At 42.3% G+C, this 26,567-nt stretch overlaps 1 protein-coding gene across 1 annotated transcript in view; it reads right to left on the bottom strand.

The window, feature by feature from the left end:
- fam189a1 (family with sequence similarity 189 member A1) overlaps positions 1–26,567 on the bottom strand; it is a gene marked incomplete at both ends in the record, with an annotated part of 129,800 nt that overhangs the window by 51,130 nt on the left and 52,103 nt on the right. The gene's annotated exons all lie outside the window — the stretch shown is intronic.

Genomic DNA, 26,567 nt, shown 5'->3' with positions numbered 1-26,567 from the left:
GGATAAATGGCCTAAAAATAAAAATATTGGAAAATGATTATGCCCATTTCAGGGATGGTGCATTGGGTCATTTGGGAGATATTTTGTATTGGGAGTTGGTACCTAGCATGAAATAAACCCCCCACCCCACCCAAAAAACTAAATCAGACATGTTAATTTACCACTTTTTCACATTTTCTTTCATTAAAAAAATAAATTAAATCTTAGAGAGGACTTTGGTTCACCTGTCAGATATTCCAAAGTTCTATTGTATTAAGGTACATTTACATAATGCATTTTGGCTCCTGGTTGACTGCAAGCAAACAGGAGAAATCATGGAGAGACCACTGAGGACATAGCAATGCAAGTGGGCAGCCTCAATATTTATCCAGATTGATAAAAAATAGTAAAGTGCCAAATGCATCAACCAGCTGACCAGTCAGTCTATCAACGTTATAGGGGTGGTGCAGTCTGTAGCGCTGCCACCTAACAGCTAGAAGGTTCCGTGTTCGATTACCGCCGGGGACGCTGTGGGCGCTGGGGGCATGTTCTCTTCATCAGCGAGGTTGGCGAAAGAGCCTTTCTATGTGGAGTTTGCATGTTCTCCCTGTGTCCCCTAGGTGGGTAGTAGGTACCCTCACAAAAAACATGCAGTAATCGTGGTCGCTGTGGGCGCCCACTGCCTTCCCCTGGCCTGATGGAGGGGAAACCCAGGTAAAAGGGTAGTATACTTTAGTATATTAAAAATCACACCCGTGTGAAGTGAGGGTCGCTCTTATCATCTTACAACATCAATTACAACATAATGTTTGTCCCTCTTTTTTGTCTATGGCGTTTTCTTAACCCATTCTGAACGGGAACCCCTTTTGTTGTTTTAACTAAGCATTATGTTATACTTGCTTTAGCTATTGAAAAATAGCAGATCTACAAGCTCATAGCGTGCCACCGAGTGGCACGCTACGAGCTTGTAGGTCTGCTATTTTAGAAAAATCGTGAAAATGCGGCACAAATCTTTGAATATATATTCTTTCAGAAGACTTTCCTTTTTTCATTTCGACAATAATACTGTATATAATAATGGATGTGGGTTCACAATGATTACCTTTAAGAGCAGTGCACTGTGCTGAGCATACGGGTGCATTCTGGGAATTGTCACAGTTTCATGGAAGAAACATTGGCAAAGCTCCCCAAACAGACTGCCAAGAGCAGACGATATAAAATTATCGTATAGTCTAGCAGGAGAAATAAGTTCCGATGTAACCACATGCAATTATTTTTTTAACAGTTTTTAGGTTTTTTAGGTTTTAGGTTAGAATTTTTGCCACGGTAAACTAATGGCCCATGGTTTAGCATTGATCTTGAATATGTAAAATCAGGTTTTATAACTCAAAATAATATGTAAATGGTTAATTTGTCTCTGTATTCATGCGTTATGAAAATCTGTGCTTTCACCCAGTTCACGCTTCCAAACAAACCCCACAGGCCATTAGTTGACCTTGGCAACATGAAAAAGTTGTATCTAGACACAAAAGTGGAAGGTGTGGATATAAAAATGAAAGAATGTGTAGTATTTCGAAAGCAGACATGCAGTAATCCTGGTCGCTGTGGGCGCCCACTGCCTTCCCCTGACCTGATGGAGTAGAGAGGAAACCCAGGTAAAAGGGTAGTATACTTTACTTTAGTAAACCCCACGGGCCATTAGTTGACCTTGGCAACATGAAAAAGCTGTATCTAGTAGACACAAAAGCGGAAGGTGTGGATCTAAAAATGAAAGAATGTGCAGTGTTTCGAAAGCAGACTGAGCATAGAGGCATAGAGGAGAGGGGAGATAGATGGAGTTCACTATACTTAGTTTACCCACTTCTTCATTTATTGGTCCAAAACAAGTGACATTGATGAGTGATGCTCCTCCCCAAAAGTTGACCTATTTTATACTAGCCAAGGCCCTCTGTGAAAAACACTATCCACCAACAGCACTCCTCTGTGAAAAACACTATCCACCAACAGCGCTGTACTGTAACTTGAGGCCTGCATGGGCCGATACTGGGAAGAGGAGCACTCCTACAGTACCTTCTGCCTGTATCATAGACAGGGTTCGGTTTAGCTTGTTTTCATTTCTGTGCTAAAAGAGCTTGTTTGCTACTCAGTGAGAGTGAATGGAATCGCTCATGCACAGCACAGAAGCAACAGACACTGTTTATAAACCATATTTAGACTCATATCATGCCCAGAGGAAAAAGAAAAAGAAAAAAAAGAACAGAATGGCAGAATGGCCATACTGTAATGCTTTCCCAGAGACATGTTGGGATGCTTGGCTCCATCTGAAGCAGTTCAACATTAGAGATGGGACAATAATAGCCTGGCCCAGCCTGTGTGGTTTCTGGTCTAGAGGGGCGTGGCCCAGCCTGTGTGGTTTCTGGTCTAGAGGGGCGTGGCCCAGCCTGTGTGGTTTCTGGTCTAGAGGGGCGTGGCCCAGCCTGTGTGGTTTCTGGTCTAGAGGGGCGTGGCCCAGCCTGTGTGGTTTCTGGTCTAGAGGGGCGTGGCCCAGCCTGTGTGGTTTCTGGTCTAGAGGGGCGTGGCCCAGCCTGTGTGGTTTCTGGTCTAGAGGGGCGTGGCCCAGCCTGTGTGGTTTCTGGTCTAGAGGGGCGTGGCCCAGCCTGTGTGGTTTCTGGTCTAGAGGGGCGTGGCCCAGCCTGTGTGGTTTCTGGTCTAGAGGGGCGTGGCCCAGCCTGTGTGGTTTCTGGTCTAGAGGGGCGTGGCCCAGCCTGTGTGGTTTCTGGTCTAGAGGGGCGTGGCCCAGCCTGTGTGGTTTCTGGTCTAGGGGGGCGTGGCCCAGCCTGTGTGGTTTCTGGTCTAGAGGGGCGTGGCCCAGCCTGTGTGGTTTCTGGTCTAGAGGGGCGTGGCCCAGCCTGTGTGGTTTCTGGTCTAGGGGGGCGTGGCCCAGCCTGTGTGGTTTCTGGTCTAGAGGGGTGTGGCCCAGCCTGTGTGGTTTCTGGTCTAGAGGGGTGTGGCCCAGCCTGTGTGGTTTCTGGTCTAGAGGGGTGTGGCCCAGCCTGTGTGGTTTCTGGTCTAGAGGGGTGTGGCCCAGCCTGTGTGGTTTCTGGTCTAGAGGGGTGTGGCCCAGCCTGTGTGGTTTCTGGTCTAGAGGGGCGGTGGCTATTGGTTGACCGATCTGAGGCAATATACAAACATTTGTTTAACAAAGTTGGAATTTTGGATTATCGTGATAATATCGTGAATCACTACTATTTTGGCCACAATAATCCTGACATGAAATGTTCATTATGGTCCCATCCCTATTCAACATGAAGTGTATAGTATCTTTGTTCTTTTACCATACTCCTCTACTTAAGAGAAGCATGTCTCTCCTCTTGCCTGGAACACCAAAAAACACGAGCGCACGCACACACACATGCACACGCACGCGCACACGCACACACACACACACACACACACACACACACACACACACACACACACACACACACACACACACACACACACACACACACACACACCATATTGCATGCCCCCCGCCTGTGCTCTCTCGCTCTCTCTCTCTCAGTCTGACGCACGCATGCATGCATGCACGCACGCACGCACACACACTACACCCACACAGTGTGCCGCCTTAGCGGCTCCTGACAGGTGGTCCAGCGGGGCCCATCCCTGCCAGCAGCAGGCTACATCTCCTACTAAAGTCTCTCCATCTGGGTCAAGTCACACAATAACAGGCCTCTGAGGAGTGTGGAAGAGAGAGAACACACACACACACACAAATGCAAGTGAGCATGTGTATAGAGTGCACGAGTGTATAGTTGTACCAACGAGTGTTATACATACCTGGATCCCTACTACCTAATTTTAAAGGATGGCAAGGCTTTAAAGCATTTTAATACACAAGTGAATCCCCTGAAATGTTGTTAACTGTATTCCCTTTGTTACGCTTCATATTCTGACTGCCACTCACAGTCAGTTTGAATTCATAGAGCTATACTAATGCACCATAAAATACAGTAGTGAATTGTAAGGACTCTGGATAGTGGCTATGGACCAAAAAAGTAGAAAAGAAAACAGAAGCCCCACGTATAAAATCTGTCTGTCTGTCTGAAGTTATTGCTTCCTTGAGTTTTTCCTGCAACTTACTGCTTACCCCTAAACGTCGTAGCCATTGTTTAACTATTTTGAAAACCCTTTTAAAATAGATCAACTAGCCGATCTACATTGACAAATAGTGGGAACACCACTTGTCCTGTAATGTCATTCCTGTCAAATGTCATGTTTTTTGTTTTTATGTTATGTGTGGACCCTAGGAAGATTAGCTGATCCTAATAAAACTCTAAAACTCTAAACATTCTAAAGCCAACTGAATGCAGCCTAATGCTGACCATAAATAAGACAGGGGCAGCATGCTACACTGTACAAGTGTTTACAGTTTCTGCATGTCACATAAATATGTCCTCAGTCAGTCAGGCATCTATATATCTTCATGTGACTCCTCTGGGCACTGGGGTTAGCAATATGAGTTTAGTGGCAGATTTTTGCCCATGTTTCTAGAAGTTGCCAACCAAATGCTGCTCCAGGGTGCTTATGGCATTCTAGGAGCTTTTAGTGGATGGCAATTAGATCAATCCTGAGAAGCAGCACTACTTAAAATTCAATGGTTTGTTTACCATGCCCCCTGGACCCAATAAATACATATGAATATGCCATCATTGTTTATTGTAATGTTCCTGTATACTTCCTGCTGACTGCAGCAAATGATGTACAAGACAGAAATGATCAATAAATCATCAATTGATCAATCCATGTGCAGTAGGGTCAAATTATATGTCACAGTGGTACAGACAAGGAATGGAATAAACTCAAAAGCCACTCCTCTATTGCTTAATTTATACTCTGCCGTACAGAGGAGATGACAGTATTTACAGCCATGTAAAACAAGAGTACAAGCTGCTTCCAAAGTATCACACTCTGTAACTCTCAAATGAATCTGAGCAAACTGTGGGCATGTATTCATTTCTCTATTAAGATAAATGTCACAGTAATTGTTCAGGGGCGGCAGCTGGCCTAGCGGTCCAGGTGCATACCACATATATAGGTGCATGCCTGACAGCGTGTCGCAGGTTCAAGTCCCAATCCCAACAACCTTTGCTGCGTGTCATTCCCTGTCTCTCTCTACTATATCCTAATAAAGGCAGAAAAGCCCAAAAATATTTTAAAAATAAATAAATAAATATTGTTCAACATTAAGAATCTGGGTGTAATTGTTGATTCTAAGAAACAAATGCATCAACTGTCTCTAGCCGCTGCTAAGCTTTTTATGCACTCAATATTTTCACACTTTTCACTCTTTTAAAACAACAAAAATATACATCAAGGCTCAAGGGGCTACTCTATCATTATTGACTTGAGCCATCACCAACTTCAACTTACAGGCATAGAAGAGTGGGTGATAGCTCCCATGATTAGCAGTTTTCAAGAAATGGAAAGGGGTTCAGAATAGGAATATTGAGTAGAGTATACAAATATATATGCAAGGTTCACAATTATACTGTAAAATAAATGACCATGATTCAACCATCCATCAAGGTATATTTATTGACCTTGAACAGTTTTCTTTGTTTTGCAGATCTACAAAACAAAACATGATCTTGCACCGTGCATCACCATTTAAACAATGTTAATTTAGGAAAACTGCTTTTGGAAAATCTGCATTTTCAGTCAAAGCAGCAACAACAAATATAACTAATTCCTATTCACACCACAGAGTGTTTTTAGTATTAAAACAATACTTGAATAATGTGTTGAGAAAGACCAAATACCGAAAGGAACCAAATGTTATGTTGTCTAAAATGAAGTGTACAGTAATGCATGTTTTATCTTTATAAACATTACTTTTGTTGTTTTAATTTGTATCGTTTTTACTTTAATTTATATTATTTAAAAGTTCAATAGAAGAGTCCCGAGGATTAAACCTTGGAGAACTCAACATGTCATAGTCATAGTCCCTGTGTTGAAGAAGATTTAAACTATTCAAGGACTGTGCCAGAAAATCCAACTGAGTTATCCAGACTGTCAAGCAATATTATGTATAAGGTGACACATACAGTACTAAGAAAGCCAATGTTGCTGATAATGTAATTGCAGTATTAGATTCCAGCAGCTGATGTGTCCAGTTCAGTATGTTCATATCTGTCGGTGTCTAACTCTGGCAATCTCTAACACCCTTAAGATTGAATGTTCATTTGGGATATAACAGGACACTGGGGCTGGCTGGGTCTCCCCAGTATTGATGGATTTATCCATAGACCAACACATGGGCTTATACACGTGCGCACGTGCATACCTTGCACGCACGACCACACGCACATGCTCTCTCTCTCTCTCTCTCTCTCTCCCCCCCCCCCCCCTCTCTCTCTCTCTCTCTTTCCAAACATCCCCTTCAATCAATACAACAGACAAGCCGCCACTCTCCAATCTTCATCTCTCCATTTACCACATCATAATAATAGAGGGGAGAAATCCCAGGATAGCCATCGTTTTCCTCACAATATTACTTCATCTGCTAGCTTTCTTCTCATCTGTGATTCTCATCTAAAAGGACAACTCAAGGCAGCCCCTCTCCCTAACACAATGGTTCTTAAAGTGGGATCCGGAGACCCCCATTGGGTTTCCACTGAAAAAGCTTGTAGATCTACTTTACAAAAATCATTGCATTTCTGAATTTGTATTAAAACATATGTATTTAACACAAATCCTATATGGCGGTCCCTGCACAAAATGTGCGTGACAAATCATGACCAGAGTTGGGGTTCTTTACTCATAAAAGTAAGGCACTACATATTACATATTACTTTTGAAAAAAGTAATGCCTTACATTACTTTATTACTCCCTGGAGAAAGTAACTAGTTACATTACTTGTTACATTACTTTTGCGTTACTCCATAAAATCGCATGTCGCATTGTCACATAATTTACCACTTAACAAATCTTTATAATCCTAATAAGGAGGACATACACAACATCTTTCTTTATGCTCTTTACCAGGTTGTGGACTGAGGAATAAAACAAAATGGGCCTTTCCAAAACGGTCTAGTGCAGTGGTTCTTTTGACCTATTAACTTTTTCTATGCAAACTTCTAATCAATTCTTCAATCAATCAAATCAAATATATTCAAATAAAAATAATGAGACTGAGAGAAATCAGTAGCCTATATGTTCACAGTGCTTTAGGATCCCTTTCTTTATGATGTGGAGTTCCCTGCTCCATGCTCATTAAATGTAGTTTTTCATGTCGGCATATTTGGTTTATTCATCTCTGCATTAACTAACTAGTGATTGTGACTCTGAGAGCACATACATTCTACAACAAACAAGACCCTCCCAGCTGGCAGTGTTGCCAGGTTTTGGAAGAGAAACAAGCAGCCATGTCTATGAAAACAAGCCCAAAAGAAGCCTGACTAGGCTATTATACAACAAGCCCAAAGTCGCTTATAATAAGCGGACATGGCAACACCCCAACTGCTCCGTCTCTGTGACAGTGGGAGACTGGCTCGCTGTGAGCAGTGCTTCTGCGGAGATTTTAATACCGAAACGACGTGAATTTGACATGTTCTAGTCCGCGACTCCAGCGCACCATTACTGTTCATGTTCAACTCATCTCCGTTGTGTGCATTAGTCCAAAGCAACACTGCTGAAAGCAGCCACATGACGCAATTAAGTAACGAGTATCTGCAGCACTAAAGCGACCAGTAACTGTAGTGTGATTATCAATTTTGGAGGAGTAGTGTCGTTATATTACTCGCTACCGACCAAAGTAGTGTCGTTACAGTAACGAGATTTTCCGTTACTCGTTACACCCAACTCTGATCATGACAACAAACAACATTTTTCGGGCCAAACTAAGAATTTTTTGTTGTTTTTCTTCTTTGTAATTATTTGTTTGGTCCAAAATATTGTGTGTGTTGTCATGATTTGTCACGACAAGAGTTGGCTTCGTACGACGCTTAAAAGGTCTTTAAATAAATAAGTTTTGAAATGCCTATGGGAAAAATGCATTGGGATTCATTTCCTGGGCTACTCGTTGTTCTGAAAGGGGGAAGGACTGCGACGCTCTATTGGGTGAATTGTGTGCAATCCAATCATTGTTGCGGTATACCGCGCAGCAGGGGCAGTACTCACACTGCGGTATACCGCGCAGCAGGGGCAGTACTCACACTGCGGTATACCGCACAGCAGGGGCAGTACTCACACTGCGGTATACCGCACAGCAGGGGCAGTACTCACACTGCGGTATACCGCACAGCAGGGGCAGTACTCACACTGCGGTATACCGCGCAGCAGGGGCAGTACTCACACTGCGGTATCGGTGCATTCAGCTGGGAGACGAGGCTGACTTTAATCTGCAAACCACAATTACTGCTATAGTTCCTGACGAGAGACCACAGCACACTGGCTGTTCAGTCAACTATGCAATATGAACTGACTGGTGACCCCTGCATGTAATGCCTCCATTTGCCCACAATCCCTGCAACGTCACACGCAGTTTCTACTGTGGTGTGCAGAACACTGGCACAATGTGAGGAAGGGAGCGTATTTGTGTTGTTAACTGTAAGTGACACTGTGGTAGTGAATAGATTGCTATTGAAAGCAGTCAAGTGTGGAGGTGGAATACAGTACATCATTGTTTGAGTATTTTCAGCACCTATAGTTTCCAATTGTATTAATGTTCTCATTTTTTTTTGGATCAGGGCCCACTTGAAAATGTCAAAAGCGTCCGCAGACCACCCATCTGGCATTTTCACAGCATGTTTATTTGGTAAATAAAGCAATTTTGTTCTGGCTTAGATCAATCGAACAAACGTAGTACTGTATGAAAAAAGAATTCAAGGTTTTAAAGAAAAATAACACAAAAGTCACATACTGTATACAGTACATATACTGTATGCACACACACACACACACGCACGCACACGCACACACACACACACACACACACACACACACACACACACACACACACACACACACACACACACACACACACACACACAGGATCCTAACTGTACCTAGCTGTACCTGGAGACTGGATGTGGCGACGGAGCATTTAGTCTGCTATGATCCTACTCTGTGAAACAACCTTCCTGATGACGAGACTTCAACTGTACCATCTTTTAAAAGCAGGCTTTAGACCACACCACTGTTTCCCAAGCAGTATTATTCTTTTTTGATCATTTTACTTTTTCTTTAAGGGTAGGTACCCTCACAAAAAACATGCAGTAATCCTGGTCTCTAAACTGCCTCCCCCTGGCCAGCCGGGGCGCCTGATGTTGGGGAAGGAACTGGTTGGAATAACGTGTTCCTTCCATGTGCTACGTCCAACCAGGGAAGCTCCCCCCTGTCAGGTGTAAAGGAGTAACTTGGACACTCTTGCATGAAGGAAGCATGAGTTCAAGTCCGTTGCTCTCCCCAGGTGTGTAGAGCCCAGGATCACATTAGATAATTGACACAAGGGTAAAAAATAGGTTACAAAATCGTGGGATAAAAATTATACAAAAAACAAAGAAACAAATCTAAGAAATTCCATAAATAAATATATATATCCAGCACTGTGTGTTTCAAGTTTCAATGAAATGGTCCAATGTGTGGCCCTTCATTCACTATCAAGTATGGCCACCCCTGCTTTTAGACCACCATATTGTCCCATACAGTATACTTAACAATTTACAGTATAGTTCAGGCATTTACCAGACACTTCTATTCAGAGCAATTAAGCAAGGTATAATCACATACTAGAATGCAGGGGGAGACTGCCTCCGTAAACTATCCCTATGCAGGTTAACCAAGAGCATCTGTTTAAACAATATAGGCTACTATCGAGAAAACATGATCTGTACATTGGAACTGTAGTATAGGATACCAAGTAAAGGTTTGTGTGATGCCGTAGTAGTATGGTCAAGTAGTATATTGATTTACAAAAAGTAACAAATGGAGTTAAGTGATGATGACCAAACTGATGATAACTGAACTGATGACTCACAGGTGTGAGAAACTGTAAAAAGCACCAGCAGCATATTACAGCAGTCTATGGTGCCTAAGCCTTAGGCACCATGACGTAACGCCCTTATCCCTTAGGCTGTAAGGGATGACTGTCTAGAATAGTGTTCATACTGTACATGTATGTACAGCACGTCCCCCTCATTTTTGCGTCCAAGTAGTTCACGTATATGTATATGGTAGTGCCTTTCATGTGGCCTAAAGGTGTGACTTATTTTATTGTTATGATGGATAATGGAAAATGTCTGTACTTGCTTGCTTGTCAGGAAGCCAAGAGGGACACTGCAGTTGCAATGACCATGTATGATACTAACACAGCTAATTTAAACACAGAAGCACACTAATTGTCCCCCATGTACACTGCCTTATGCGCCATGTCAGCACCACCCCATCAAATACAGCACAGATATGAACAAAGACAGCGAGAAAATATCCATTCTGGGACCAGCCTATATGAAAGAACGTCTGACCAGTTAAACACAGCCTACAGTACAGTAAAGCCTATAGTTTGTCCTCTTTGTGCTTTCTTTTTATTTAATATTTTTTTGTGGCTTTCGCCTTTATTTTATATATTTTTGAGTGGTGCAACCACTTCAAGGAACAGCAATGTCCGTGTTCACCTATGTGACCATGAGCACCAGTATATGACTATGAGTACCAGTAGGGGTGCTGTTGTGCCAGAAACAGAGAGAGAGATAGTATTAGTGCTGCACTGTTGCCTGCTAGTGAGAGAGAGAGAGAGAGAGAGAGAGGAGGGGGGAGAGAGAGGGGAGTTGCACCACTCAGTTCACACAGGTGTGATTTCTTTTAATGGAGGGACAGACAGTAGGCTGACAGGAAATGGGGAGAGAGATGGGGGGAAGACATGTAGTAAAGGCCGTCGGGATCGGGGGTGTCGAACCCGCTGGATTACCAGCAAAGGTGCCTGGGCCACTGAGCCATGGCCCAGGCCTCTTTGTGCTTTCTGTCCTATTTGTTATGAATAAGTAATGGGGGGGGATTGCTGGGGGGGCGCTGATCGGTGAACCAATATTTCTCCAGCGTTTGCTCCATGCGCGCCCGCCCCTCTAGACCAGAAAGCATGCTGGACATTGGACAAAGCCAGATCCACAGTGGTGGATTCTAACTCCCAGATAAACTCTGCGGCGGTGGGGTTGTACTTTACCACTGTGCCACCCTTCTTCCTCCTCTTCTCCCCTGCTACACTAATGTTTATTAATGGTGTGTTTGGCTCAATGGGTGCTTAAGATGAAGGCTTCATGAAGCCTCCCTCTGTTGTTGTCCTGCTGCTGCTACTGAGGCTAATCTGATCCCAGAACACTGAGCCCTGCCTGCCTGTTGTTGTCCTGCTGCTGCTACTGAGGCTAATCTGATCCCCGAACACTGAGCCCTGCCTGCCTGCCTGCCTGGGGTTTGATGTTTATTACCTGTCAGTGATTTGTGTATATTGAACATTGTTCAGTGTGTGTGTGTGTGTGTGTGTGTGTGTGGGTGTGTGTGTGTGTGTTCTCAGGAGGGGCGTTAACAGGAGCAGCTGTTGCACTCGTGATCACACACAGTAGTGAGTTGAACAGTGTGTGTGTGTGTGTGTGTGTGTGTGTGTGTGTGTGTGTGTGTGTGTGTGTGTGTGAGAGATAAGCATTCATCAACTTAGAGCCCTGTGGTGACCTGGCCCTGGGGGCTCAGGAAGATTTATCCCCCCAGGAAGTGTCCAGCCATCAGTAGGTCCCTATAAATCACATATTCATATGCACACACACCCACATGCACGCACGCACGCACGCACACACACACACACACACACACACATCTCCGGCAGCCATTTATTTAAAAGCAAACTTGTAAATTAACTGTGTGTTCTTACTTGATTCCGTGCTTGAACCAAGTATTTGAACTCTCTCTAGTGATAGGCACTAGCCAATGGAACAGATGCAGCCTGCAGCCCATCTACTGGGCGGTTATTCACTTGTAGTTTTCTTCTTTCACGGAGTCAAACGCCCCCTGGGAGGGAATTGTGAAGCCATGTCGCGGGATACAGGGAGATATCTGGCCAGTGGGCACCTCGAAGTAACATTCTGTCCAAATTGTTAACAAAACATTGAAAAATCGTCTGAAGAAATGTAAAGCAGTGGTTCTCATGTTTGCTTCAGATCACCCCTGTAATCTTTTCATCCATGGCACCCCTGGCTGAATTACATTGTCATTTACTGTAACCCTGATCCTTGATGACATTGAAAATAACTTTATACTTTATAAAATAGCCCGTGCTCTTCAGCCTCCACAGCCCTTCTCATCATCATCATCATCATCCTTCTCCGTGGTGGTTAGGGTTCGGCGCTCTCACCGCCGCGGCCCGGGTTCGATTCCCGGTCAGGGAACACTGTTTTATGATAAATTCCTGTTCTGTTCTTTAACTATATAGAAGTGTCTATTTGTACGTCTCTAAATGTTTTGATGAATTGAACAATGTGGACCCTGTTGTAAACAAGTGTAATGCTTAATTGGGTCGTCCACTCACAGTTAACAGTCTTTGTATTGAGTTTGTGCTTGAAATGTATTGTAATTCTGCAAACTGTTAATAAATATTTAAATCAATCAATCAAAAATCTCCTTCTCCTTCTCACTGCCGGGTGACACTTCATTTTTATGCTTGTCGGCAGCTTACATCTGACGCGGAGGAGAGCGTCAGATGTAAGCTGGCCGTCGCGCAAGTCGTCGGCGAAAACAAAACTAGTGTAGCCTCAGCCGGGAGGCGAACCCGGGTCCCCCGTTCCAAAGGCACGTACGTTAACCAGTCAACTAGACAGTCATGACTCGATGGCCAAGTAGCAACGCAGCACCATATAGCCTACACTAGAATGCGCCTTTGTCTGTGTCAACATCTTGTCAATCAATTGTCACTCTCACGCCCATTTCGCCAACCAAGAAATAGAGGACTACAGGCCATTAAATAGGCTTCCGTGTGCGTCTCCTCTCGGGACCGCCCAAAGCCCCGGAAGAAGTCAAAGTGTCGGCAGCCGACAACCGAAACTGTCGGCAGCGCAAAATCTTTTTCCGCTCCTGTCTGGAAGGAGCCAGAGTGTGCGCTCATGCACACACATGCACGCATGCCCAATTGCGCACGCACGCACTCACACACACACACACACACACACACACACACACACACACACACACACACACACACACACACACACACACACACACACACACACACACACACACATACAGTACTAGCCTATATAGACTATAGATAGAGGGTATGCACATGCATAAAGTGAATGGTAAATCGAGTGGCAAATCGAGCGACAAAGTGACTTGGCAAAGTGAGTTTAATATCGTTTAACGTTGTTTAATGCAATCAGATTGGACTTTTCTGTTTGGATGTATGTGTCAAGGCCACTCAGTAGGCGTTCCCGCATAACTTCCGGGTATGATGATGATGTCACGCGCATACCCTCTATATAAACAAAGATTACAGTAGGACTAGGAGGACAAGGAGATAGGCTCTAATGCAAACGGACACATTGACTAGCAGACAGAAACTGCAGAGAGAGAGAGAGAGAGAGAGAGAGAGAGAGAGAGATAAGGATCAGCAGACTCAATGACTTCATATGGAATCCACTATGCCAAATGGAAGCCATGTTCCTGGAATCACAAATGCAGATTATAGACAGAGATAGACACACACACACACACACGCACAATAAGATCATCATGAAATGTATTTTGATTGAAGCGAAACCCTCAATCTCAGAAGACTATGTTAAATCAATAGACAGGAGGGGACGTGGTATGGATGTGACTATGGAGAATTACAATGCCATAAAGTGTGACAGAACGGCGACGGGGAGGATCATCGCTACAATGATCCACCACTATGCATGGTGATTGGATAATTGCTGGAGATGACAGGAGCATCATTCATGCTGTTGGAGAAAGGTGTGTGCGTGTATGTATGTATACTGTGTGTGTGTGTGTGTGTGTGTGTGTGTGTGTGTGTGTGTGTGTGTGTGTGTGTGTGTGTGTGTGTGTGTGTGTGTGTGTGTGTGTGTGTGCATGCGTGCGTGCGTGCATGTGTGTCTGTATGTATGTATGTGTGTGTGTGTGTGTGTGTGTGTGTGAGAGTGTGTGTGTGTGTGTGTGTGTGTGTGTGTGTGTGTGTGTGTGTGTGTGTGTGTGTGTGTGTGTGTGTGTGTGTGTGTGTGTGTGTGTGTGTGTGTGTGTGTGTGTGTGTGTATGCGTGCGTGCATGCGTCTGTGTGTGTCAAATGCAACATAAAGGACTAGAAGAGGGTGATACAGTATGACTTCAAACTTGTGCCTCGATTACTTAATGATAATTTTTTTTAAGAGAAAATATCATAATTTTTCATGTAGATTTATATATAAGACTAGACTACTGTTCTCAAAGTGGGGTCCAGGGACCTGTGACGCATAGCAAAAATTACAAACATATACATATATATAGACATATGAGCATATGACGTGATGAATATATGTACCAATGCCAGGGTATAATTGGTTATCGATGGTGACGTAACGATGACATGTTACAGTGTTGGGTGGACTAAAGGTAATGCCCCTATGTATACATGTATGTAATCTGACACCACTGCCATGACAGTGGTGTCATTACCATACTTCTTAAATACTACTTTTTTTTCCTCCAAAAGCAAATAGCTAAACCTAATAATTCAATATTGCACAAGTTCTTTCACAGAGAGGCTGAGATTTGAAAGTTTGTAGCGGTCTACAGTACTTGCACGCTCTGCTTGCGCACTAGTAGGCCATTTATGGCTTAATTGTGTGCAACAAGCAAGTATGCACTCGACAGAGTGCAGCTCTAGTTGTTTCTGTGTTGTGTCTGAATGACTTTTGATTTAAAGATGGAGTGCCACAATTTCTTTTCCAGTTTTTCATGTGTCTATGAGGTGACAGTACTTCATTAGACACCCTGGAGTTGTTTTTATGTGCAATTTGTATTTAGGGTTTCTTCCTGGAGGCTGAACGGGCCAATGAAGAAACAGTAATATATTGACACCACACTATCAGCCCCTCCCCCTTTATCATACAACTACAGCTGTGGTTCACCACCCATCACCATCCACCAGGCAAACCAGGCATACTTAATGAACTGGTGGGCGTGTCCACATAAAAGCGTGATTTTAACAAATACTGTACACTTTTTGGAAAACGTTCTTCCCCCTTATATTGTAATAATACCTGATGATCATGTTTTAGGGTGGAAAAAAATGGTGGCACTCCATCTTTAAAAAAGAATGTAATACAAATAGTTCCAATGGCATCTAAATGTAACGTTTTAAGTATATGATCATGCTGCCATACACTTTAATATACATTAATTTTCCAAAAGACCATAGACACCGTAGGTTCCCAGCTGCCCAGCAGCGACGAAAAGGCTTAACTGGTGTCTGTGAACAGTATCTCTGTCTGTGTGCAGTCTCTCTGTTTGTTCATCTGTACAGTATGCAAAGGCAGTGGTAGTATATACAATAGGTTGCTCGTGTACAGGGAGGCTCAAAGCCAGAAAGGCAATAGAAGATGACTGCAGGCTCTATAACCACAATGACGTTATCTTAAATTGGTGGATAAGAAATGAGTTATTATATTTACAGATGAGTGGCTGAGGCCTGCGTGGGCAGCCACCGCAGCACAGACACCATCTGATCCCTGGCCGGGGGACACGGCGACTTCCACCAGGAACTCCTATACTCCTGTATTTGAATGGAATTTTAGAAATTCCCACTAGGCATCACCCACGGAGATTTAGAAAACATGACTAATGACAAAAAACTCCCATATCTGTTGGTACAACAATGGGCAAACACAGCAGCTGCTGTGATAGGAGAAGGATATCAAATGGAACACAACAACCCTAAAGACTAAATCGTTGTGTGTATTATTATTATTATCTGCATCGAGTGATAGACAGGTAGTGATCTTGGTATATAGAAATTGATTTATTGGAGATTCTGACAATTGTACGCAAATTTTGATCTACCGTTACTTTTGTTCTACTTTTTGCTTTGGCAATGTAAACATATTTTTAATCCCCTTTGAATTACATTTAATTGTATGTCAAGCTCACCAACCGTCAGAACTGACAACATGTTATATTTTAAAATGGTTGCAAACACTAATCAGTTGTATTTCCCTCAGGTACAGTATTCTAGCATAAGAGTTCATGGCAACAGCAGCCATGAACTCAAAACGCCTTCAGTCCATAGTACTGTATCTTATTATAACAATTCCCAGCAGGTTGAAAGAGTTCTAGGCTATTGTGTGTAGGCAGAAAACAAGTAAAGTACAAAACAATAGTCTCCTATGCTCGCTCCACTCATTTCCTCACAGAGGCTGCTTGTTTTCAAATCCCAACAGTGGTAGCTATAAACTGTTTTGTGGTATCTTTGGGGGGTGTTTTAACCGCAATAGGCCAGAACTCACTCTCTCTCTCTCTCTCTCTCTCTCCCTCCCTCCCTCCCTCCCTCCCTCCCTCCCTCCCTCCCTCCCTCCCTCCCTCCCTCTCCCTCTCTCTCTCTCTCTCTCTCTCTCTCTCTCTCTCTCTCTGTCACTGTGTGTCTCTGTCTCTCTCCCCCTCTATCTACCCCCCCCCCTCCTACCTCTGAACACATAATCCATCATCACAACAGTCACATATTGTGTAAGACTTTGTGCCAGCAGGGACCCCCCCATACAAGATTTGTGTTTCAAAAGATAATATTCCAAATCTGAGCATCCTTGACATGAAAAAGCAGTACACTGCAGCTTGTCTCATCCTACTCCTGGCTTGGTGCATATCAATAGGGGTAAACTTGCCTCGGCATCAATCAACGATGTAGTCTGGGCTGGATAGAGGAATATGTTTTCAAATAGCTCTTTCACAGGCAGAAAATAATTCCCTTTAAATGCTATCACGTTTTTGGGACTTATTGGGGACAGTAAGGGAGAAACAATACTTATCATCGCTGTCGTGTTACTCGTGTAGAAACCTTATTTCAACTTTGTTTAGTAAATTAATGCTCTTTTTGTCATACTGTGTCACAATGCGTCACAATCGCGATACAACGCGGTGAACTTGTTGATCTTCTATTTTTGCTATTTATTGAGTGGTGCAACCACTCCTACAACTAGCAATGTCCGTGTACCTGTAGCAGTGGTCATGAGCACGAGTATGACTTATTAATACCAGTAGGGGGCGCCAGAAACAGAGAGAGGGGTATTGCTGTGCCTGCTGCCTGCTAATGAGAGAGAGAGAGAGAGAGAGAGAGAGAGAGAGAGAGGGGTGTGTGTGTGTGTGTGTGTGGTGGGGGGGGATTGCACCACTCAGTTCACACGGGTGTGATTTTTTTTAAGTTAAATTGAAAGTCCATCTGGGTTTTCTAAATATATAACCAATGAAACGTATTAACAAGAGCTAAAGCTGAGCTAATGCTTTCAGACCTGAATATACTGTATATATATTCGTCTCGGTTCTCCCTGTTTGTGCCGTGCCAGGTCACGCCTTGTCCGTTTGCGCAACCTCTCGTCTTCGCATTGACTATGTAATCGCGTTGCTCTAACCATCCAAGTCTGAACGCACCTTTGGGTTTCCACCCGATAGCACATTATAATATAATGGTCTGCTCACTCCACAATGTTGACTTTAATGCATTGGTGCATTTTGTTATTATATTACTAACTGTCCTACATTTAAGACGAATCTCAAAATGGTTCACTTTTAACACAAAGAGAGAGTCACCCTCCAGCAAAAAAATAATAAAAAAATTAAAGGCACACTGAATGGTTTCTGAATTATTCACACACTAATTCTGATGAATCATCTGGACACCCACTGTTGGCAGATGGTTTTTCGACAGTGGTGCCAGGCGTAAAAATGTCCAGCTGGCAATGGCATAATCCTATTAAACCTAATTTATGCATCTGCCAAAAAAGTATTTTTTTACATCGTTGAAAAGTTGACAATACAGTATGTCGACGTGATTTTCTAGAAAATGTAATCAGATGAAAGTGAATTTTAGTTGAGCAACATATTGCGTGTCATTTTTTCACCACAGCATAAAGAATTAGACAGAAGTACTAGCTTGTCATGTACTGTACATGGCATGCTACAGTGATGCTGCAGCTACCCCGTAGCAGATGTTGGTTACATCCGCCTCCGTTTCATATGTTGCGATGCAATGCATTGCAAAATTGTAGATCTGCTATTTTTACAGTGCAATGCCATCATACAACAGAATCAGAATCACTACCAGTCAACTACAATATTTTACAACACTATTAACAATATAAATGCTATAATAAAGACAACGATAAAGTAAAAAAAGGAAGCTAAACAATTGTTTTGTCTGGAATCAATGGAAAGGTATGTGCAATGGATCATGGGAGAATCAGTTCCTTCATTCAAAATATACACACAGTAGTTGTAACCCGCCATGCATGTCAGGAGCCACGGGTGATTTTTAACCCGCCGCAACGGGATGTTTGACTTATGGGCAGTCCCCACACAGTCTTGTACCTTCGCATTTTGATGCCCAGGGGGCCTGGTTGGCTATGTATTAGGCTTAGATATTCTGAAATGTCTATGGAGAAAAGTGATTTCTACCTGAAATACATGGCGGTGACTATTTAAGCAATATTACACGAGAGGGGGTGGTTTAACGTCATAAATGCACGCCTGCGATGCTGCAGGAACGAGCCCCGAAAGCAACACAGAAGTGCCATTTAAGCCTGATAGTGACAACTCATGACAATTGAATAAACTAAAACATTTGGGCCAAACAAATAATTCGCTCGTCCTCATGAAAGGGGGCAGGACTGCGATGCTCTATACCTGCTGTGTTTTCTGTGCTGGTTGCATTCAACTCTCATTTGGCATTTGCTGAAAAAATACTGAATCGATGAAAGAGCTTCAAACAAATAATAACAGCAAGAAAAAGAACACATTTCAGTTAAACATCACGATTAATCAGCAGTGTAGTGTAGTGTGTGTGTGTGTGTGTGTGTGTGTGTGTGTGTGTGTGTGTGTGTGTGTGTGTGTGTACGTGTTTATTGTTTATTGTTTATTGTTTATTGAATGGATCCCCATTAGCTGACGCCGTGGCGACAGCTAGTCTTCCTAGGGTCCATATAAAATACATACAAAAAATACATACGGTAATTACAAATACATTCAACGAAGGTAAATTCATGAAAATACATAATAACAATTTATTCTATAAAATTAATTGCAACATAATGAGAATAACATTATGGTCACGTGGTCAGCTGTAGCAAGTGTTCCTTTAAAGCATATTTGAAAGATAATGTATGTTGTGTTATATTAATGTGAGGTATTGATCGATACATAACTGTTTGTTTAAGGAGGTTCGTTTTTGGAGCAGGGAGTGATAAATGACCGAGGCTTGCAATTATGGTGTTATGATTATGTCTGTCACTCGATTTTAATAACTGTTTGAAAAAGTAATCTGGTGTTTGATTAGAAATTGTGTTTCTAACAAACATGAGGACACTGCAATGGAGTTTGTTTTTGACAGATAACCAGGACAGGCGTTTATGCATATATTCAATATTTGTGCGAGTAGAACAATGAAGTGCCAGTCTAGCAGCTTGGTTCTGAACAAGTTGTAGTTTGTTCAGGTCTGCTTGAGTCGCCGCTGACCATACAACAGGACAATAATAAAGGTGACAAAACACCAATGACTGTATCACTTGACCCATGACTGAGGATGTCAAATATGTGGAGCACTTCCTGACCATGGCTATACCTCTACCCATCTTAGTTACAATGCCATCAATATGATCCGACCATGACAATTCACTGTCCAGTAGAACTCCAAGCAGTTTAGTTTTCTTAACCTGTTCTATTGGTATACCGGACATTGATAGGTGCAGCTGAGGGTCACCAATAAGCATATGCCTGGTGCCAAAAACAATACTTTTTGTTTTGGCAACATTCAGTGCTAGTTTGTTATTTTTCACCCAGTTAGATACCCTCTCAAGATCCAGATTTAAATTACTCACTAACTCATTTAATGAAGGGGCAGTACTATAGAGAGTTGTGTCATCAGCATACATTACCATATGGGTGTTCATAGCCACACAAGGGAGATTGTGAGATTATTTAGTAAAAATAATGAAAAGTAAAGGACCCAAACAGCTTCCTTGAGGAACCCCACAATAATTATACTTGCATTCGGATAGGCTACCATTAAAAAACACTCTCTGTGATCTCTCCGATAAGTAGCTCACCATCCAATCAAGTGCCATATTGCTAAATCCATATGTTTTTAGTTTAGATATCATTATGCCATGGTCTATGACCATGACCTTGATTTAGTTCTCTCCCATGGTCTCCCTCTGTACAACATAAATGTGGTAGAGTTCCCCCCCTCAGATCATAAAGCCATCCTCTTCCAGTCCTTACTCCCTTCTCCTCCTCCCATGCCATCTATGTCCTATTGCTCACGGTCCTTTAAACCTAATGCCAACCACCTCTTCCAACAGGCATTTCCAGTTGTTGCCCCCCCTTCCTCATCTACTGCCCTGCTCTCAGTAAATGATCTAGTTAAAGATTTCAACAATACTTGTACTCAAATTCTCGATTCCATTGCCCCGTTTAAAATTAAACATGTAAAATCAAAGTCAAATCTGTGGGAAAACTAACAAACCAAGAACATTAAAAAAGACTGTAGAAAGGCAGAAAGGAAAGGGAAAAAAGATAAGCTTGTATCCTCACACAACAACCTCAGAGATCTGATGAACAAATATCAGTCAGCCGTTAAGGCTGCTAGAAATGACTATTTCTCCAAACTAATTTCCGCCCACTCTCATAACTCCAGGATTTTGTTTCAAACTATACAATCAGTTATAAATCCACCACCCAGTCAACCCTGCCTAGAAGCTTCTCCAGAACAGTGTGAGGCGTTCCTGCAACACTTCGTTGGCAAGATTGAAGTGATTAGACAGCAGCTGCCTGCAGTACGGACAGTTTCTGAAGTCTGCCAGGTACCGCCCTCCCAATTAACATCATTCAACCCAATAACATTAACTACACTCTTGGAAACTATCACACACATGAATTCTTCATCATGCCCCCTTGATATAATTCCCACCAAATTTCTGAAGGAGAACATAATGACTGTGGCCCCCGCTATCATGTCTATTATTAATTGTTCATATTCCCCTCGAATTTTAAATATGCGTTGGTCCAACCTCTTCTAAAAAAAACCTCATTGGACCCCTTAGTTTTAAACAATTTTAGACCAATCTCTAAACTACCATTTTTATCAAAGATCTTAGAAAAAACGGTATCTACTCAATTGATCAATTTTATGAATCTTAATTCTGCGTTTGAAACGTTTCAGTCTGGCTTTAGGGCCTTGCACAGCACGGAAACAGCACTTTTAAAAGTTACGAACGACCTCCTTTTAAATGCAGACTCCGGTGACTGCTCAATTTTATTCCTTTTAGACCTGAGCTCTGCCTTTGACACTGTCGATCACGCCATTTTAATCGAACGCCTGAAGAACCTGGTCGGCATAAACAACGTTGCTTTAGAGTGGTTCCGATCATACTTAGCAAACAGAAGCTTCTCAATTGTGATTGGGGAGGCCTCCTCATCACGAGCTCCTTTTAAATGTGGCGTTCCACAAGGTTCTATCCTTGGTCCACTACTTTTTACAATTTACATGCTGCCAATTGGAAACATTATTAGGAACCATGGAATTCATTTCCATAGTTATGCGGACGATACGCAGCTGTATATCCCCCTTAAACCTGGTGTTGCAGGAAACGTACCACGCCTTCTTGCGTGTCTCTCTGACATAAAGAGTTGGATGTCTCATAACTTTCTGCAATTAAATGAATCCAAATCAGAAATTATCATATTTGGCCCCCCAAACTCAACCCAATCATTTCATTCTGAACTTGGCACCCTATCCGCAAACATCACACACTCAGCCCGCAACCTAGGTGTTTTCTTCGATCCGGATATTTCCTTCAACACCCAAATCACCAAAGTAGTCCAGTCATGTTACCATCAAATCAGAAATATCGCTAAAATTAAACCTTTTTTGTCATTTGCAGACCTGGAAACCGTCATACATTCATTCATATCTTCACGACTGGATTACTGTAACTCACTGTACTCTGGTATGAGCAAAAAATATATATCTCGCCTCCAGATGGTGCAGAACTCTGCGGCTCGCCTTCTCACTAACACGAGAAAACGTGAACATATCACACCGATTTTAGCTAGTCTTCACTGGCTCCCTGTGAGCTACAGAATTGATTTTAAGATTTTATTAATTACTTTTAAAGCTCTACATGGCCTAGCTCCCATTTATTTAAGAGATTTGCTGAAACCCCATAACCCTGTGCGCTCCCTTAGGTCATCGGGGAGGGCCCTCCTAGTTCCTCCTGCAACGCGTCTGGTCACTCGGGGTGGCCGGGCCTTTGCGGCTCGGGCACCTTTGCTCTGGAACTCCCTGCCTTTGGCTCTTAGATTAGCAGAATCAGTGCCTTCTTTTAAAACGCTTTTAAAAACACATCTGTATGCCAAGTGTTTTTCCTAATATTGTTTTTTATTGTTTTATTGACCTGTTATTTTCTTCATGCTTTATTATATCTGATGTCCTGATGTTTTGTTGTTTTTATGATTACTGTTTTTATAACCTGTCTGTAAAGCACTTTGTAACTATACGTTTGGAAAGGTGCTATACAAATAAAATTCATTCATTCATTCATATGACATCAAATGCAGCACTAAAATCAAGCAAGACAGTGCCAACCATCTTCTTGATGTCCATTTGAGTCAGCCAGTCATCAGTCAACTGAGCTAAAGCAGTTGACGTGGAATGACCTTGCCTATAAGCGTGCTGGGAACTAGTGATCAATTTGTTATAAATAAAATATTCTTGGATTTGCTTAAAAACTACCTTTTCCATTAATTTACTCAGAACAGGGAGTATGCTTATTGGCCGACTGTTTGGCCCTGTGAATTGTTTCTTTTTATCCTTGGGCAAAGGAATGATCTTTGCCTCCTTCCAAGCCTTAGGACAAACTCCATAAGTTAAGCACCTATTAAAAATGTGACTAATCGGATTTGATATATAGGATGATGCAATTCTTAACAGTTTACTGTCTAACATGTCAGTACCAGCAGGTTTGTCACATGGCAGTGATGACAGCAAGTTTTCAATGTCAAAGCTACTTACTTGCACAAAATCAAACTTACAGTGTGTGCGTGCGTGCGTGCGTGCGTGACTGCGTGCGCATCATTTTCATCCTTTTGATTGTCTGTAATTTTTCAACAAGCTGTTCTGTGCCTTCCATTATCATCTTCATTATTCTCTACGCTTTGTCACCACTTGCATACTTACCATTTGTACCATTCCTGCACATCTAGATACTGTAATAATTTTATTGTCATTATGTATTTCTTTGCATGGAAAGGAACAAGATGGAAATAAGAATGAGGCCGAATTGACACAGCAAGATTTTAGTGCTAATTATCCACTCACCTACATTTTTTGGCATTCACCGACAAATCCCCAAATGGGGGTTTGCCCCCGGAGGTTCTGCTCGCTGTGTGTTAATGGGTCAAAGACTGGGAACCAAGCATCGATCTCAGCACTCCAAAAATAAACAAACTCTGGCTCTGTATCGTTTACGATAGTCAGCCACTCATATTTGACAGAGTCTGTTTCTGGGGGAAATGTAAATTATTCGGCAGCGTTAGTGTTTTTTTGCCATCAGTAGATTCTTCATATTCATATGAGTGAATTAAACCACCAGGATCACGTATTTATACAGTTTGACGCGATTAACAGAAAACAAGTCTATGGGAATTCAAAATGGGAGGAACAAAAGCAAACCGGGTAGGATGTGTATACTACGTGAGACTTTGCTCTATTTTACTATGATCAAGTAGAGTGTACCAAAAAAAAACTGACCCACAGACAGCAACAGTATATCAATGAATCGAGTACTTTGTCAAGCACTGGACATAAGTGATGGATGGACCGACCTTGGCATCTTTAGGGCCTCTCTGCTAGCAGGTTTTAAAACAGGCATTCCACAGCAAAATACTCATGATGAATGATACTCTCCAAGTAGGATTATAAGGAGATTCTCGCCAAGTTTAATTGGACAGTGTTCTATATTGTCAGACTGAAAAATCTAATGCGGTGAAACAAGATATAAAAGTGACCAAAAGTGGAAAAGAAAGGCATGTACAGTACACATAATATACACATGCACTGTATGTACTGTAGGGAGGGCTGTCATTAGAACAGAGCCGCTGTCACTGTTCCAATTACTGGGATTGTGCTATGTATGACTGGGACTATGCTTTGTTACGCACTGCAGTCTAGGTTTTTGCATAGCATTGCTGTCAGGCAGAAATGTTGTATCGCCAAATAGATTTCAACTTTTGATGTTTTTTCCGTAAATTAACTGATTCTTGACCAAAACAAATCTTTGATGTACTTTAAAAAAAAACCACAGCTCCAAAAACGCGCTCGTATGCAACATATGAATGCCTTTCGGCTGCTAGGCAATCGATAAACAGGAAATGAACCGGAATTTAAAAAGTCTGCCTCCGTCCACTGCCTCCAACGTTAACTGATTCTTTTTAATCCATTTATCTCATATTCTTTTCCCAGATTGGTCAAAACAAGCTTCACTAAACTGGTCGTGGTTACAAAGTAAAATCGTGGTTCACTTTAATAGCCGTTTTTACTTTCGATTCACGGATCGTGAGTTTTTGGTCTTCAAAATAAGAGCTTGCTCTGAAAAGATGTGGCAGGGGTGAACAGGGGGCGAAATAAATCTGGCAGTAAATTAGTCAATGCACTACTTTGTCTATACAACAGTGTCAGACAAAAATAGTGAAAATAACTTACAAGCTCACAGTGCGTTGTGTGAGCGTGTAGATTTTTGCTATATAAGTAGGCTAAAAGTATCTAGTTAAGAGTGTCTGTTGTTTCTTTTTGAGTGGTGCAACTCCAAGGAACAGCAATGTCTGTCCTAACCTATGTGACTATGTTTAGTAGGGGCAAAAGTGGTGCTGTTGTGCCAGAAACAGAGAGAGAGAGATAGTGTTGCACTGTTGCCTGCTAGAGAGAGAGAGAGAGAGAGAGTTCACACGGGTGTGATTTTTTAAATAAATATTTAACCAATGTTTAACCAATGAAAAGAGCATGTGACTAAATAATAACATTGGATCAATTTGAATGACACTTTTTTCCATTTCCTGAAAAGTAACAATTTTGGATATACAAGTTTTCTACGATAGTAATCACATACACACATACACATTTATTTCTCTCTCTCTCTGTCTCTCATGACACGACAGTGAATGAAAGGTTTGCAGACTCTATCATGTGAGAGTATCATTCCCTGGAGCCTTTGCGGGAGGCAGAGATACATTACTATGAACTAACATACTTTGACTGGGGCTCCCGAGAGTCAGCATACATTACACGATGAGTGGGCTTAAACCATTTGTTCCCTGCTCAAACTGAGACTACAGAAGTAGAAGCTGCTGAGATGTTAGCATCTCAGCAGCTTACTTTTAGCGTTCATTCTTAATTGTAATATAGCCTAATAGCCAAAAAATGAACCCGGACATGTTGAGTACACCAACGGAGTACACCAACGTTTTACATTAGAAATGTTTAGTATGGGTCCCCAGCATGTAGAAATTGCCGGATGCTAACTTGCATTGTTGAGCAATTTTCATAAATGATACGAAGCTTGCGAGGTAGTTCATACAGTCAACCTCAAGGGCGGTTCTTGCCATGCTCAAAGGCTCATTCTATACTCAAGGGGTTAACATGCTGCATTACTATGTGGGCGTATAAGTGTGTGCAAGTCTCACACGTCATTCGCCGATGCGGCAGTCAGCTGACCAATCGGGCAGGCTACTTAAGCTCACTAGACTCCATGCTCTTCCTGCCTTCCTCTGCTCATGGTTCCCGGTTGTATGTGATGTTTTCTCCCACCACCACCCCAGCACCACCGGTGGGCTCTGCTATTTATACTCCCCATGGGGGGGTTATTGTATATTGTATATCTATCTCCCTGCTCTTTATGTTTTATGATTGTTGCTTAATCGTGCCGAGCAGGGAGAAATCCAGCAGAGCCGAACGCCAAGTCAAATATCATATGCACACTTGTTACTCATTCTGCAAATAAATATTGGTTAATCTATTCGTGAGTTGTCTGTCTGAATTGGCATAATATGTGACCATACCATTAACAACCTATAGAAGGCAAAATATTCAAAATTTCATCATGCTTTATCTAGCATGTGATGTGTCGGTTTCAGGATGCTGAATCCATTCCAAGCATTAGTTTAGCAAAAAAACACTCATTGGGCTTAAAACGGCCATGCCCACATGGCCAAACTAATGCTTGGAATGGATTCAGCATCATGAAAACCCCCTAGTTTGACACATCACATGCTACATAAAGCATGATGAAATTTTGAATTGCTCAACATA

Source organism: Protomyctophum parallelum (assembly GCF_964188405.1).
Source record: "Protomyctophum parallelum genome assembly, chromosome: 2".
In the NCBI taxonomy this organism is placed as follows: Eukaryota; Metazoa; Chordata; class Actinopteri; order Myctophiformes; family Myctophidae; genus Protomyctophum; species Protomyctophum parallelum.
The sequence above is the reverse complement of the archived record's forward strand: the minus strand, read 5'-3'. Positions and strand labels throughout refer to the sequence as shown.